Source organism: Taudactylus pleione, unplaced genomic scaffold (genome assembly GCF_031769625.1).
Source record: "Taudactylus pleione unplaced genomic scaffold, aTauple2 ptg000256l, whole genome shotgun sequence".
Lineage (NCBI taxonomy): Eukaryota > Metazoa > Chordata > Amphibia > Anura > Myobatrachidae > Taudactylus > Taudactylus pleione.
Window position 1 is genome coordinate 9695218 of NW_028284658.1, and position 17283 is coordinate 9712500.

Here is a 17283-nt window from a genome sequence, read left to right on the forward strand (position 1 = left end):
TCTCTTCTTTATCACTTCATAGCTAACAAATGAAGCTAAGAAATGTTCTTACGTCAAGTAATAACAAATCATTTAAACATATGGGTATTAAAAGATTAACAAAAGATGCTGAAATACATTTTCATAGTAATGGTGTAGTAATCAATGATCATGCTGAGGAAAAAAAAAAGTGGGTCCCAGGGACCCCTCACTAAAAAAAATAAAAATGGGGCCATTCTTCACCGTTTCTGGGTCCCATCACAATTATGCTTTTGAGCACCCATATGCTTCCCCACATCACATCAGACCACTCCACATTGCTTGCACATACACCGCTTATAAAAACAGCTTGAGGCTGGCAGCAGTTGGGGTAGTGCTGGTGGTTGAGACAGGGATCAGTTGGGGTAAAGGAGGGTGCAGGCAGTGCTAGGGAGGGGGTAAGAGCAGGCATTACTGTGCTGGCAGTCGGGTGGGGATGAGTAAAGGCAACTAGCGGTTTGGGCAACACTTACAGTGCACAAGGTTTCACTTTTTCCACATTTTGTTAAGTTACAGCCTTATTCCAAAGTGGAATAAATTCATTTTTGTCCTCAAAATCCTACACACAATACCCCATAATGACAACGTGTAAAAAGTTTTTTGCAAATTTAATTAAAAAAAATAAAATAAAAAAAAAATACCACTAAGAAATCACATGTACATAAATATTCAGGGCCTTTGCCATGAAGCTCAAAATTGAGCCCAGGTGCATCCTTTTGCCACTGATCATCCTTGAGATATTCCTACAACTTAACTGGAGTCCACCTGTGGTAAATTCAGTTGATTGGACATGATTTTGAAAGGCATACACCTGTCTATATAAGGTCCCACACTTGACAGTGCATGTCAGAGCACAAGCCAAGCATGACTTCCAAGGAATTGTCTGTAGACCTCCGGGACAGGATTGTCTCGTGGGACAAATCTGGGGAAGGGTACAGAAAAATATCTGCTGCTTTGAAGGTGCCAATGAGCACAGTGGCCTCCATCATCCATAAAAGGAAGAAGTTTGGAACCACCAGGACTCTTCCTAGAGTTGGCCGGCCATCTAAACTGAGCGATCGGGGAGAAGGGCCCTAGTCAGGGAGGTGACCAAGAACTCGTTAGTCACTCTGTCAGAGCTACAGCATTTCTCTGTAGAGAGATGAGAACCTTCCAGAAGGACAACCATCTTCTGCAGCAATCCACCAATCAGGCCTGTATGGTAGAGTGGCCAGACGGAAGCCACTCCTTAGTAAAAAGCACATGGCAGCCCGCCTGGAGTTTGCCAAAATGCACCCGAGGGACTCTCAGACCATGATGAGACAAAGATTGAACTCTTTGGCGTGGATGCCAGGCGTTTTGTTTGGAGGAAACCAGGCACCGCTCATCACCAGGCTAATATCATCCCTACAGTGAAGCATGGTGGTAGCAGCATCATGCTGTGGGGATGTTTTTCAGCGGCAGGAACTGGGAGAGTAGTCAGAATAAGATTAATGTAGCAATGTACAGAGACATCCTGGATGAAAACTTGCTCTAGAGCGCTCTTGACCTCAGACTGGGGTGACTGTTCATCTTTCAGTAGGACAACGACCCTAAGCACACAGCCAAGATATCAAAGGAGTGGCTTCAGGACAACTCTGTGAATGTATTTGAGTGGCCCAGCCAGAGCCCAGACTTGAATCCAATTGAACATCTCTGGAGAGATCTGAAAATGGCTGTGCACCGAAACTTCCCATTCAACCTGATTGAGCTTGAAAGGTGCTGCAAAGAGAAATGTGCGAAACTGCCTAAAGATGGGTGTGCCAAGCTTGTTGCATCATATTCAAAAATACTTGAGGCTGTAATTGCTGCCAAAGGTGCACCAACAAAAGTATTGGGCAAAGGTTGTGAATACTTATGTACATGTGATTTCTTCGTTTTTTGTGTTTTTGTTTTTTTATTAAACTTTGCAAAAAATGTTTTACACGTTGTCATTATGGGGTATTGTGTGCAGAATTCTGAGGCCAAAAATGTATTTATTCCATTTTGGAATAAGGCTTTAACATCACAAAATGTGGAAAAAGTGAAGCGTTGTGAATACTTTTCGGAAGCACTGTATATAGTAAAACGGAGTGGAATTTGTGCTGGCACTCCCAGATATGCAGCCTATAAATTTTTACGTTTGTTCCCTGCCACCAGAAATATACAATGATAAATATAAAAGGGAGAAAACGTTCTTTGGCGCTTCTGGTAGTCCCACACAGAATATTAAAAATATTTATTAAAAGAAAACTTCCCTTAGGGATCACATCATCCAAAAGGTCTCATTCACACGGATAAGTCCACTTTTTCTTACTTAGCTTGTTGTATTTATTTGCAATGACCACACCAGTGGGTGTTTTTTTTGGCTATAATCCAACAAATGAATCGCCGCAAGATTTTTACCCAAAAGTAAAGAAAAAAATATATATCCTGCAGTGTGTTCCAAACAGGTAATGGAGCATACACACGGTCAGATTTGTCAGACTTGTCAGATTTGTCAGATGAACGATTGAACGATTAAACAATTTAAACGATTTGAACGATTTTTGACTGCATTAAAATGAATGGAATCGTCCAAGTCTGACTGCAAACACATCAGATGTCAGAAATCGTTATCTGACCATCGGGAACGCGCATCGTTGATCGTCCATCGTTCAGGCATGTCAGATATGAACGATTTTCCTTCAGATATGAACGACTGAATGATTTTTAAATCGTTATCGTTCATATCTGAAGGAAAAATCTGACCGTGTATGCACCATAAAGGTATTTATTCATAAAAAATCTCATACGTAAAAATGATGACATTCATAAAACAAATAATGCAGTAACACTTGTAGCATCCAGAGTACAGATAACTGTACGGAGACGTACAGTGATAGCTTCTGTAAAAGGAGCGAAGAAGTGCGCTGAAATGTGGGAGAACCGGAATCTCACTCCCTACCACATTTTAGTACACTTCTTTGCTCCTTTTACAGAAGCTATCACTGTACGTCTCCGTACAGTTATCTGTACTCTGGATGCTACAAGTGCTACTGCATTATTTCTTTTTATGTATGTCATCATTTTTACATGAGAGATTTTTTAAATACTTTTTTACAAGTTTGGAACGTTCTGCATCATATATATTTATTCTTCTCTTTTGGGTAAAAATCTTGCAGAAATTAATTTGTTGGATCATAGCTGGGAAAAAAAAAAAAAGAACACTGGTGTGATCACTGCAGATAAATACATCAAACTTGGAGTAAGAAAAAGTGGATTTCTCCATGTGAATTTGACATTTCAGCAGTTTGGGCAATGCTTGGGGCAGGCAGCGGTTGGTGTAGAGCTGGTTGTTGAGGCAAGGAGCAGTTGGGGTAAAGGGGGTAAGGGCAGGCTTTACTGTGGGGCAGTACTAGGTGTAGGGAAGGGATAAGGGCAGGCAGGAGTTGGAACAGGGAGGGGGTAGATTGCATTTGGGACAGTACTGGTGGAAAGAGGGGGTTAGGGGGCAGGCAGTACTGGAGATAAGGAGGGGTATGGAAGATTAGCAGATTTCTTATTTAGCAGCTCCTCCGCCTCAGTTGGCCTGTTTTGCAGCACTGCAAGCTCACAACACACACCATTTTCTCATTTGAACAGTTTCCCCCGTTTGCATAATCATTGGCAGCAGCAGGTACCGTCCCCCCTTCCCACGTTTGCATGAATATTGTTAGCAGCAGCTACTTACCACGTTAGACGCCAGCCCCACATAATTTACATGAATACTCCGCCAGCTCAGCGGCTGTTTGAGGTCCACTTTCTAAAAGTGAGTCCCCAATTTAGGGTAAAATACGCACTATAGCGCATATTTGTGATCACTGGTAATCATCACAATGGTAACTAAATCGTAATAAACGACTCTAAACTTGCTTGTACTTTCTCAGCTGCCTTCATCCTCTCTGGTATGCCCATCATGGCACAGTGTGATAAAGCTAGTAAACAGGTCAAATAACATTTTTACCTGGTGAATGTGCCTGGCTCTATGGAGAGTTAAGTGGATAGGAATGTCTGCATGTTAAAAAGTAAATGCTATTCAGGCTTGTGTGAGCAGTGTAACAGAGAAAGTATGCCACATTGTTTTTAAATTGATACTAGTATAGTGTTGACAAAACACAATAGTGCATGCACAGAAACTATCAATTGGACACACGTTACAGGGAACAGAAATACATTGTTGACTCTGTGGGTGAAAATTCTGCAGACTATACAAGAGATCCAGGTCAGTTAGTTTTACATGTTACAGTTTTTACAGTTAGTCATTATATGCCCATTCTACATAGGCACTGTATCAACACAATAACAGTGCTAGATCATGCTTAGATTTGGCTGACTGGCTCCTGAATCCCACCCCACCCGTGCTCTAGTTAATCATCTGTGTTTAGTGATCACAGGAAAAGGAAGGTCACAACCATGAAGAGGACACCTGATTCTCCAGCTAGACTGCAAGTTGATTAATTCATGTCCTATTTCAGCATGAACTTTCTGTTCATTCTAGCAACATCTTGCTTCATAATTTAAGATAGAGCCATGAGGCCATTCTACGTCACACAAATCCAGAAATCCATACAACATACAGCAACATGACCAAGTAATGATGAGTGTCCTAGACTAGGAACTACATTCCAGTATATAAAACAAGACATTTTTTAAAAATAGTAAAAAGATAAGATCCTATTGAGATTCCCATTTGATATGGTATAGACAATCTTAAAATATCAAGGAAAAAACACAAAGGGGGTGATTCTATTGTTTTTTTTTCGCTACGCTAATTAATGTGTGCCCAATGTTGCAATTCAATTGTTTTTGGGCACTCATTAATTATCGCACTTGTTGCGCTTAATGAGATAGCTAAATCCGTCTGAAGTCCTGGTTAGCAGTATGGGCACCCAAAAACCAGGACTTATCGTACATTTCTGATCGCCTCCTCAGGAGGGGGCAAACAAAATTGCTGGTGACTGCAACTATCGTGCCCGAAAGGAGCAACAACTGAATTGCTCCGTGGGGCGCCCGGCACCAACAGCAGACGGCAGTAACATTTCAATCGCCCCATTAGAGTGAGTGGGAGCTCTGTCACTCTCCACATTGATTCTACTAAATAAGTGTCTGTTACTCCAGCTGTTTTCATGTGGGGAACTGGCCTGCGGCAGCTCAAATATATTACATTCCCTTCTAACATTTGCTCCTGCATTTTACATTTAAATATTATACATAGGTGCGCCGCGCCAGATATTTCACTGTAAAACAGTTATCAGCAATGGTGGCTGTTAAGCAAATCATGCAGCACATGCAAATTATAGGGGTAGGGAGGAGCCGACCACCAGTGTCTTGGAGGAATAGAGCAGGATCTTTCAGAAAAGTTATATTTCTTACTCTATAGCTCTTACATGAGCTATATGACACCACTATAAAGGTAGTGGTGTCATATACACACAAAGGGCGGAATTCAATTGATTCCTGCCCCCATCGTGCCCAACGGAGCTACTCAATTCTTGCTCCTGTCAGGCACGATCAGCTGATAGTGCTACATTTCAGCTCGCAGCCCCAGGAGGGTGAGAGCTGAAATGTGCGAAAAGTTACATGTTTGGGCGGCCAAACATCACTTTTCACGATCGCGCCCAGCACTTTGTTCGGGTTTAGCTGCTTTACACGGCTAAACCCGACCACTTTGGGAGCGATCAGCACGAAAATCTGGAACAATTGCATAGCGGCCCGCGATCTCCTGTCACTTTAGACGGGAGATGCGGGCCGCGAAAACAATTGAATTCCGCCCAAAGTGTTTCTCTTTAAATAGAGCCATAGTTTACACCGGTAATGAATATGGTCCAAATCAAGATTGAAACCACCTCTTCTTCGCTTAATCTATCTTTTGAAACACCCCAAAGCTCAGTCCTAGGACTATACCACGTTTCTTGGCAAACTTATCAGCTTTTGGATTTCAGCATCATCTGTATGCGGATGATACTCAAATCTACCTATCCTCTCCAGATTTCTCATTATCTATGTTGGTCTGCGTTACTGAAGGTCTTTATGTAATTTCATCTTGGATGTCGTCTAGCCACCTCAAACTTAATCTTTCAAAAACAGAAATAAAACTTCCACCAGCCAATAGTAATTACCTACCTAACATTCCCATTTCGGTTGATAACAGGGCAAATCAACCATTTCCCTCAAACTGCCTATGGGCGCGATTCTATTCTGCGCGAAGTGAATAGCATCGGGAATCAGCTCCCGGAGCTATTCAATACACAGCGCTGCTAAGCCAGACTAGGGATTTCTTCTCGCACCCCTCTGGACAGAAGTCCAGGCACGAGGCTGTTTTCTGCCCTTCGCGCCTGGAAAACAGCATCGCACCGGGAATTTAGGTCGGGGATGCCCGTTCTCGCGCCCTAAACAGAATGTTTAGTCGCGAGAACGGGCATTCTCCAACTAAACACAGAGCAGAATAGAATAGCTCCGGGAGCTATCTCCCAGCACCATTTACATCGCGGGCAATTGAATCGAGCCCTATGTATCATCCTTGAATCTGAACTGTCCTCTGTTGCCCGAATTTAATCTGTTTCCAAATCCTCTTACATATATCTAAGAAACATATACAGAATACAGCTATATCTCACACTAGACACTATCTTCTGCTGCTCCGCTCTGTCAGGCCCTACATTGGTTACCCATTTTTTTTCAACCCTTTTACCAAATTCAATATAAAATACCCCAACATACATATCTAGTGTTCCCGCTAGGCTGTTTTAGTGGGGCGCCGCTCCCGGCCACATTTTAAAAGGGCAAAATGTGCCCTCCCCTTTTAGCAGCGCCCCGCTAACACAGCCTGCTGAAGTATGGGCACCTTAAAGTGTATCAAATCAATTTAACTATCAAATTTCATATAGGATTTATAATGGACATTTCATGAATTTGTAACCTCTGCAAGTAATATATTATTCATACAACTTTGTATATGTAAAACGGCAAGGACATTCTGCTCATGTGCAGATTAATTCTACTCGTCCTCTCCCACACAACAGGGTGTCCAAAACTGGGATCTAAATACAATTTACAGTATTCAGTGACTAACAAATACCTGCATATATCTACAGCTTTGGTTTACATGAGGATAATTTCCACTATTAGCCAGTTTCAAAAGAATGTAGTGGGTCAGGTAACACCATCTGGAATATGTGGGTACACACTGCACAGAGTGATCTGCAGATATATTTGCAGATGATGGTCGTTCATACACAACTTATCTGTTTCTGCCCGCGGTTCCCACCTCCCTCCCCACAGCTTCTGCTGCATGTGTACGGGCGGTACACACTGCCTGATGGACAGATATATCTGCCATCGCCTGCGCAGCACAACTGACGCGATACTTCTGTACGACGTTCACAGAAATATCGCTGGTACACACTGGCCGACGGGCACCCAATATATTGCCGATCAATTGATCGGCCAATATATCTCAGTGTGTACCCAGCTTTAGACAAGATACTCATTAACATTTCGCATACTGTTTTATGAAATCACACAAATGCTCTGGGCATTCCTTATCAGAAATGTCAGAACCTTTACAGCTTCTGTATTTACAACATTGTACACAAGACACACTGCCCTGTCTAGAAATATACATTTAAACAAGTTATTTCATCCCATTTTTGTGTGGTGGAAGGTGGTACACAATGCCACCAGTCTGTATAAAACAGGTTTGAGTTCAGTGGTTGGTTACACTACAGCTGGAGAGCCACAGTTTACATCAAACAGGGAGAGAAATTTGCTGTGTTAAATAATAGTCAGTCAGCAAAGTCACACTGAGAGGTATCAGAAATAAAACAAACAAGTCCTGAGAAACAAGTGTGACATGGCAGGAAGAAAACAACCTATTTTGCTGTTCATAGCATTTTAAATATTCTTAAATCCCATAGAAGGTGAAAAATGTCCTTCAAGCAAAACATGTGAAAGAATCATGTGGCTCATTTACTACCGTAGCACATCTATGATGAGGACATAAAAACTTCCTTTAATCAACATAAATCTCACTAATAATATAACAAAACATCTCACAGATAATCTAAATGAGTATTTAAACTAACATCAACAGCTGCACTGCCACATAAAGCTGACTTCATGAGGATCCAACAGCAGACTGGTGAAAAGCAAGAAGATTCAAAAAGAGCCGTTAGTAAGTAATATAATGGCCCAAATAGATCATGTAGATCTATTAAACATAGAGCATAAGTGTGGCGGGAACAGGTCCTAAAATGCCACCACTACACTGGAATGGTAAAGCACACTGGCTGCAGTGGAAAATGGGAGTACCCCAGGTGCAGTACTACTTTAATACTAAGAGGCATACCCAATTACAGGCAGAATTTTGAAAAACCCCGCGCCCCATGCAGAGCCGGATTTAGACCTCATGGGGCCCTAGGCAAGGTACCGGTTTGGGGCGACCTCCCTCAAACAATCCTGTGCATACATTACAGTAGGTGTCTCTGGACCCCACTTAGAATGTCACAGGCGTAAACGGGAAAGAAGGAAATGGGAGGAAAGGGTGAAAAAAAGGGTGAGACAGGAAGAAAGGGGGACGAAGAGAGATAGACAGGAAGAAAGGGGGACGAAGAGAGGGAGACAGGAGGAAATGGGGGGAAACAGAGGGAGACGGGAGGAAAACACACACACATATATATATATATATATATATATATATATATATATATATATATATTACTCCGGAGAGAAAACCTGCGCTGCACTTGGTAATGGGGTTCTTGCTTGTCAGCTGCACGACCTAGGGTACCCACCCCTACTGTTTCGACTTAAATCTATAAAAGAGGTCCGTGCTAGGGGGTAAATTTACTAAAGTGAGAGTTTTTAGAAGTGAGTTTTAGAAGTGATGCTGCCCATAGCAACCAGATTCTGCTTAACATTTAACTAGCACCTCCTAGAAGATAATAGCTAGAATCTGATTGGTTGCTATGGGAAACATCACTTTTAAAACTCACGTCTAAAAACTCTCACTTTAGTAAATTTACCCCTAGTTGTGTAATGGATGGTGAGATGTAAATATGCACCACGTATACAAAAATTATGTAAGGGAATAAGGATATAAAATCGTATATATCAAAGCTGTTTATTATATTATAATCTCTGTTAAGGTTGGAGACAGTGCTCAGGCTCTTGAGAGATGATGGCAGAATTTAGTATAGTATTATAGTCCTTTTAAAATCTATATTCTGTGTAGTAGTTAGCTAGCAAGCTTATTGTTCAATGTCCCGAAATTGTCTACTTATGTGAAGGTCCAGTGGGGCTTTTTAAAGCATCAATTTCTTTTTTAGATAAATTGAGATGAGCACGATGTATAGCACCACAGCTGGTGATGCTATTGTCTACCATGTTGGTAAAGCTCCTGATGGAAACATTCTGGGAGACTGGTTCAAACGTAGACTTAGATTTGCATGGTAAAAACTCTGGTATTCTCTCAGTCGCAATTGGCGATTAAGCCTATGCAGATCAATTTTACTGTTCAATTGATTAAACTGTACCGTAGGTACAAAACTCAGTCCTTTACGCAATACTGAGAGCTCATCTAAAGTCAGAACCTTGGTAGATAAATTATAAACTATCTCCTTTTCTTGGGTGCTTGTTTTGCCTTGCCTCTCACATTGGCCCCCACGTCTGGTAAAGAGCCTGGCTGTAAATCCTTTTTGGCTCTGGTAGTTACCCCTATGTTGGTGAAGGCACGGTTTTGTCTTATGTGTTTATTCTGGTCTCCATAGTGACGGACACGTCAGACGTCGCGCCCGCTGCATAGTGCGGGGTGATGACGTCAGATGGTGATCCTGATGGACGCGATCAGCTGCACTCGTGGTGTGTATTGTGCATATAGGTAAGTGTTGTATGTGGTTTCTGTACTTCCTGATGAAAATCTTGACGATTGAAACGTTGAAGTGAATACAGAGGCTTATGTAACCCTTCTTTATTGTGCTTGTTATTGCTGAGTGCCGCCGCTCCCTCATGACTTATATATATATATATATATATATATAAATCCAATCAGGCAGCACTCTGTCTAAATAACCAACGCTACACAGGAATGTGAAAGTATCACTGACGTTTCGGAGCTATTTATTGCCCCATCATCTAAGCCTAAAGATATACATACAATGAATGAAGTCCACGCTGTCCGGTGTCCGGGAGCGGGTCGCACTGTAATGACGCCCGGCCACCTGACCATCAAGCTGGCGCATACAAAATACGCGTCAGTGCTGGGAGGTGGGGAACCGCCCACAGTCTGCGTCCCCGTTACCCGGGCAACGTGCAGCTCCCGACCTAGACAGTTATAAATAAATAGATAAACAATGACAAAGACACAAATAAGGGGGAACACAAAAACAGTAAACAACATAATAACTAAGCCACAAGCTGAGAGCACATAATAAACTAATAAACAGGGAAACATATATGCAGAAACTATTAATTATGCCAGAGTACATGTATACTATATTTAATAGTACCCAGTAGTACCTCGTAATATCTCAAACATCAAGTGCTGTGAACAACTACAAATGTACAACATCCTAAAGATTAGTCATAGATGCTTACAAACTGTTACCTAATGTTTGAGAAAATATTCTGAAAAAAACATTTGTAAACTGACAGTTTAGAAAGACCATCTAAACTACACACCCATGATACAAAAAATTACTTCAGATTATTACACAAAATCCTAAAATTAAGGGCAAAAACAATCTAAGATACACATTTGTTCATAGTAGATGACATGTTTGTGATGGATGATTATATATATATATATATATATATATATATATATATTATATATTTTTTTTTTGCAGGCAGCTCATCAGGGTCCCTACCTGCCTGGCCTTGTTGGGTGCAGCACTGCTGCTGCCGATTGCTACTGGTGGGCGGCGGCGGGGCTAGCCAGATCGATGATTGATCACCAGCAGGGAGGGACAGGGGCGGATCTAGACTCTTACTTTTGGGTGGGCGGTGTGTGTGTATATGCAGTGGTGGCAAGGTTATGCTTGCCACCGCATCGGCGATCCATCCATCATCATAAATCCCAATGGGGGCCCAGGGAGTGAGGTACGTGTCGCCTGGGTCCTCAGACTCCTCATTAATCCGGTTTTAGTCACCTGTAGTAGGGGGACCTTGTGTGTCATATTAGGGCCGGGCTAGACCAAGTAGAGCCCAGGACAAAAAAATCAATACAGGTTGAGTCTCCCATATCCAAATATTCCGAAATACAGAATGTTCCAAAATACAGATTTTTTTTTGGCATGACTGAGAAAATTAAACCTTTGATTTTTGATGGTTCAATGTACACAAACTTTGTCTAAGGCAGAAATTATTACAAATATTGTATAAAATTACCTTCAAGCTGTGTGTATAGGGTGTATATGAACCATAACTGAATTTTATGTATGTACACAAACTTTGTTTGAGCCACAAAATTATTGAAAATATAGTATAAAATGACCAGCAGGCTGTGTGTATAAGGGGTATATAACACATAAATGCATTATGTGTGTATATCGGGGTCCCATTCCCAAGATATTTCATTATGATATGCAAATATTCCAAAATACGGAATATTCCATTATCCAAAATACCCCTGGTCCCAAGCATTTTGGATATCGAAGACTCAACCTGTACTGTATTTGTGTGTACTAAATAAAAACTCACCTTACCTATATGGTGGTTTCTCGTCAATGGGGAACCTCTAAAGAAATTGATCCTCCGTGGGCAGACAGTGTCCTCAATTAGTAGTCACTATTCACGTTGAAGATCACATGGTCCGGAAGATGCCTGTTTGTGTAGGAATATAACCAATGTCATCATCGTACAACAGAAGTTCAACCTGAAACGTGCCCCCTGTGTCCCCTCCAGCCTCCTGCCCCGTGTTCCCCCCAGCTTCCACCTATCTATGTCCCCTCCAGTCCCCTGGCATTCCAGCCTCCAGTCTTCTGCGTACCCTCCAGCCCCCCATCATTCCAGCCTCCACCCACCTGTCATTCCAGCCTTCAGCCCTGTTTCCCCTCCAGCCATCTGTCATTCCAGCCTCCTGTCCCCTCATCCTTCCAGCCTTCTGTGTCCCCTCCAGCCCCCTGTTATTCCAGCCTCCTGTTCCCTCATCATTCCAGCCTTCAGTCCTCTGTGTCCCCTCAAACCCCCTGTCATTCAGCTTTCAGCCCTCGGTTGATGCTAGATCCAGTAGCGGTTCTAGGCCCGGGCAAGCCGGGCCGTCGCCCGGAGCGCCATGGTGTCCGGCGGGCGCTGGAAATGCCCACCCTCCCTCCCGGTGCTAAAGTGTTTATGAAGCTTCAGGGGGAGGGAGCGGAGGAGGGAAGGGGCCGCCACACAGGACGGCGCTGGGCGCAGCAAAGCCTAGCGCCGGCCCTGGCTAGATCCTATGTGGCTAAAGGACCTCTGTGACGTATCAACCACGTGACCGCTGCAGGAGGCGGGACTGCTCCTGCGTTACCATCCAGGAGGGCACAGAGGGGGCATAAATATCTGTGGAGAGCATAGCGAGCCCCGCGAGGGGACACTTTTGGTCCCCCGTTAGCATCCCTGCCCCTCCCCCTTTCATGCTGGGTCACGTGGGTGTGACGTCACAGGTCCCCTGCAGCCCTCTATTCCAGTCATAACCTTCAGCCCTCTGTGTCCCCTCCAGCCACCTGTCATTCCAGTCTCTAGCCCCGTGTCCCTAAAAGCCCCACAACATTCCGGCCTCCTGTCTCCCCTCCAGGCCCCTGTCATCCTGTCTCCCCTTGAAGACCCTGTCATTCCAGCCTCCAGCCCCGAGTAACCTCAACAACCAACCAGCTCCCCGGCCAACCCTCCAACTTACCTTCATTTCGGCAGCTGGACTGCTCCTTTTTCTTTGAGTTTGGGGTCCTGCTGCTCCAACCACGGCAGCCAGTGTAGTAGTGTGTGCTGCTTGCTCCTCAGGCTCTGACTCTTCCTGACTGAGCACTGAGTAGTCTCTGCAGAGAGCCGTCTGGATCGAGGGGGCGTGGCCTAATCGCGGGTCCGTGGCCACGCCCCCTTATGGGAAAATTTTTTTTTTCCCCTTTTGTGTTACGGGGGCCCTGGATCCGCCACAGGAGGGACACAGCGGCAGGTCGTGAATCCGGTGAGTCACTGTGTGCCTTGTGCACACACGCAGACCCTTCCCTCTTGCGCAGGCAGGCTGCCTCGTGCACACAGTCTCTCTTTCCCAGAGAGCACCATGCAGACAGCCGTGCGGGACTCTCTGGGTGAGGAGGCGGGACCGCGTGACGCCTCGCGAAGTGCTCCTCTGGGAGTCCTGTGACAGGTGATTTGTAAGGGCAAAGGGGCCCGTCCATGGGCCCCTTGGGTCCCGGCGGGCCCTAGGCGAGCGCTTAGGATGCCTGGCGGGAAATCCGGCCCTGGCCCCATGGTCTTTCCTATCCAATATGGTGCGTGAGTTTTATTTTCTCACGTCAGTAGTGTGTGTGTGTGTGTAGCAAGCGACAACTAGGAGAGCAGTGCTGACACACAGGTAAGTGTAGGATGTAGGTGAGGCATCTCCCCACGCCGGATTTTGCCTGCAAACTTTTCCTAACCGACGATTTTTTTTTCCAAAAACCGCTCCAAAATTGTCATATTTTTTTTTTGTGTGAGTGAATTAGGTGAGGAACATCCATTTTAACTTATCCAAAATGGTTTAATTTAAAAAAAAAATATATATATTTTTTTTTTAAGATTTGTAAAAAAAAATAAAATCGCTTTTTAAAATAACTTGGCATCGAAACCACCATTGGAACATTGGAAATATTGTGACATTCAATTAGAGACCGGATAGAGGAACCAGGTATGTCAGGGGCGTTAGGGGGAGGTTAAACTTACTTTTCCCCAGCGGCTGCTCAGTTTTGCAGACGCTGGGTAGGGGGTCCTGCTTTGCTGATCAGCAGCACAGCAGACACAGGGGGAGAGGGTGCTGGCAAGCAGAGGGACCAGAAGGTCCCACTGAGAGTAGCAGCTGCAGGAAGAGTCTCTTCCTGCAGCCACCCTCATGTTTATCTGTGGACAAAATTATACGTCCATACAGATAAAGAACTGCCTTGTGTGGACAGAAAATTACGTCCATGCCAGCCAAGTGGTTAAATGAATAACGGGGAATGCGCACACCCCCAGTAATTCAAAATTGTATGCAGATGTTATTTTGATATGCCAGAAGACTAGAGCCCAAACTTTGTAGCTGGAGTCTGTAGTGAGTACAATTGATTCTGGTTCTATAAAGGGACACACTCTGATATATTAGTCTTGGCAAGATCCCACAGATTTCTAGGTCTGATAATTTTATGTAGAGATGCTGACTGCAAACATACTGATTGAGTAGGTGAAGCTGAAGCTCTCATATAACACCTTTTCCAAAGAAGAATGCCTATAATAAACAACAAAAGATCAAGAATTGTTTTTTTTTCAGCACAGACTGTTACAAATTCCTAGCCAGTTATGTCCCTATAGCGGGCCTTACACTGTGCGATAAAGCAGCCGATCCGACTAATTGGTATGATTTGGCTGCTATATTGCAGCGTGTATGGGCCCGATGTGGGACCGAGCGCGCACCCGTGGGGTCGTACATCGCACTCCCTGATCTTACTGCAGGATCAGTCAATCAGGGGATGCAATGTGCGATCTCATGCAACGCTATATGGGTAGGGGAGGGCCTAGCTGGCATATTGGACGGTCGGCCACCCGATCGCACCATGTGTGGGGACCGCCTGATAATTCTGATGTCACATCGCACAGTATATGCCCCGCTTTACTCTTCCTTTCTATTTACCTGAAATTACACTGCCCAGTTCCAGTGGAGAAACAGATTCACTTTTGACACAAAGGCCCTCCCTACCCAGGTACATGTAGTGAATGACAACTGTACATATACAAAAATCAATTCTCTATCTACGTAGATAATTGCATAATAATGCTCAAGAGGCACTGTGACCTTTGGTATTTGGTTCATATTACAGCTATTTAAAAAGAAAAATAGAATGCTGCTCCAGAAAGTGCAGACACTGGACCTGATTCAGACCCGCTCGCGAGCGCTTGCAAGCGGGTCGATGGTGGCCCAGTGCGCATGACAGAGCCGGCTCCGGCGTGCGCATGGTCGCGATTATCTTAACCATCGCAACCATCTTCCTGGCCGCTCGCTATAGCTGTGGGTGGTCACCCACAGCTATACGAGCGGCCAGGAGGCCGCTCTAAAAATCAAGAAGGACGGCCCTGATTCAGAGCGAGCGCTCTGAATCAGGGCCACTGTCAGCCTACAATTAAGGATCTGCAGCTGGAACATAATCAGAAGGAAAAAGAAAGAACCCAACAGATGTACTTTATACAAAAACTTCTGAAAGGAAACAGTGTAAAACTAATGCAGTAGCGGAAATCAGAAATCCTTAGACTAAAATGGCAATTATCTTATGTATATTATAGCCAAGGAAATATTTTCTATGACTATGTAAGCAATTACACAGAATGGCATTATATGATTATTCTTAATAATTCTAGACAAAAACACAACATAAGATAGCGAATGGTAAAACATACATAATTTATGCTTATTTTACACTTTGAAATGTTAAAATACTTTTAGAACACAGTAAGAATGGCATGCAGGTGAACTTGATGAGGAATTAGCAACAGGGATGAAATGTTGACAAATGTAGCTGTCAAGAGTGAATTATAAAGGCCGGTAAACACTAGACGATATATACAACTATAAATGTATCGTACTGTACAAAAGTTTTAGGCAGATATGGAAAAAACACTTCCAAGTAAGAAAGCTTTCAAAAATAGAAGTGTTAATAGTTTATTTTTATCAATTAACAAAATGCAAAGTGAATGAACAGAAGAGAACTCTAAATCAAAATAATATTTGGTGTGACCACCGTTTGCTTCAAAACCGCATCAATACTTCTAGGTACACTTGCACACAGTTTTTGAAGGAACTCAGCAGGAAGGTTGTTCCAAACATTTTGGAGAACTAACCAGAGATCTTCTGTGGATGTAGGCTTGCGCAAATCCTTCTGTCTCTTTATGTATTCCCAGACAGACGGGATGATGTTGAGATCGGGGCTCTGTGGGGGCCATATAATCACTTCCAGCACTCTTTGTTCTTCTTTACGTTTAAGATAGTTCTTAATGACATTTGGCTCGATTCAATTGAACGCGAATTAAATGGCGCCGGGAGGGAGCTCCTGGAGCTATTCAATTCAGCGCACTGTTAGGTCGGAGAAAGCCCGTTCTCCCGCCCCTCATGCCTTAAACAGTGTGTTTAGTCATGAGAATGGACATTCTCCGACTAAATTGCCCGGTGCGATGCTGTTTCCGTGGCGCTAAGGGCATAAAGCACAGTTTTTTTCCATGAAGATAACATTAAATTAATCAGAAATACACTCTATACATTGTTAATGTGGTAAATGACTATACTAGCTGCAAACATCTGGTTTTTAAAGGAATAGCTACATAGGTGTATAGAGGCCCATTTCCAGCAACCATCACTGCAGTGTTCTAAAGGTACATTGTGTTTGCTAAGCGCGTTAGAAGACTAATGGATGATTAAAAAACCCTTGAAAGCCCTTGTGCAATTATGTTAGCACAGCTGAAAACGAGTTTGCTCGTTAAAGAAGCCATAAAACTGGCCTTCCTTTGGGCTAGTTGAGTATCTGGAGTATCACATTTGTGGGTTCGATTATACTCTCCAAATGGCCAGAAAAAAAAGAGAACTTTCAGTGAAACTCAACAGTCTATTCTTGTTCTTAGAAATGTAGGCTATTCCATGCGAGAAATTGCCAAGAAACTGAAGGGAGTAGTACACAACGTTGTAGGAAATGTTCAGAGAACAGCACAAACAGGCTCTAACCAGAGTAGAAAGAAGTGGGAGGCCCCGATGCACAACTGTGCAAGAAGACAAATACATTAGAGTTTCTAGTTTGAGAAATAGATGCCTCACAAGTCCTCAACTGGCAGCTTCATTAAATGGTACCCTCGAAACGCCAGTGTCAGAGTCTACAATGAAGAGACGACTCCGGGATGCTAGCCTTCTGGGCAGAGTGGCAAAGAAAAAGCCAAATCTGAGACTGGCCAATAAAAAGGAAAAGATTAATATGGGCAAAAGAACACAGACATTGGACAGAGGAAGATTGGAAAAAAGTGTTATGGACAGACAAATTGAAGTTTGAGGTGTTTGGAACACAGAAGAAAATT

At 43.5% G+C, this 17283-nt stretch overlaps 1 protein-coding gene across 1 annotated transcript in view; it reads right to left on the minus strand.

Annotated features, from left to right (window-relative positions):
* The window catches only part of ITCH (itchy E3 ubiquitin protein ligase), an 82361-nt gene that overhangs the window by 55988 nt on the left and 9090 nt on the right, over window positions 1-17283 (minus strand). The window lies entirely within an intron of this gene.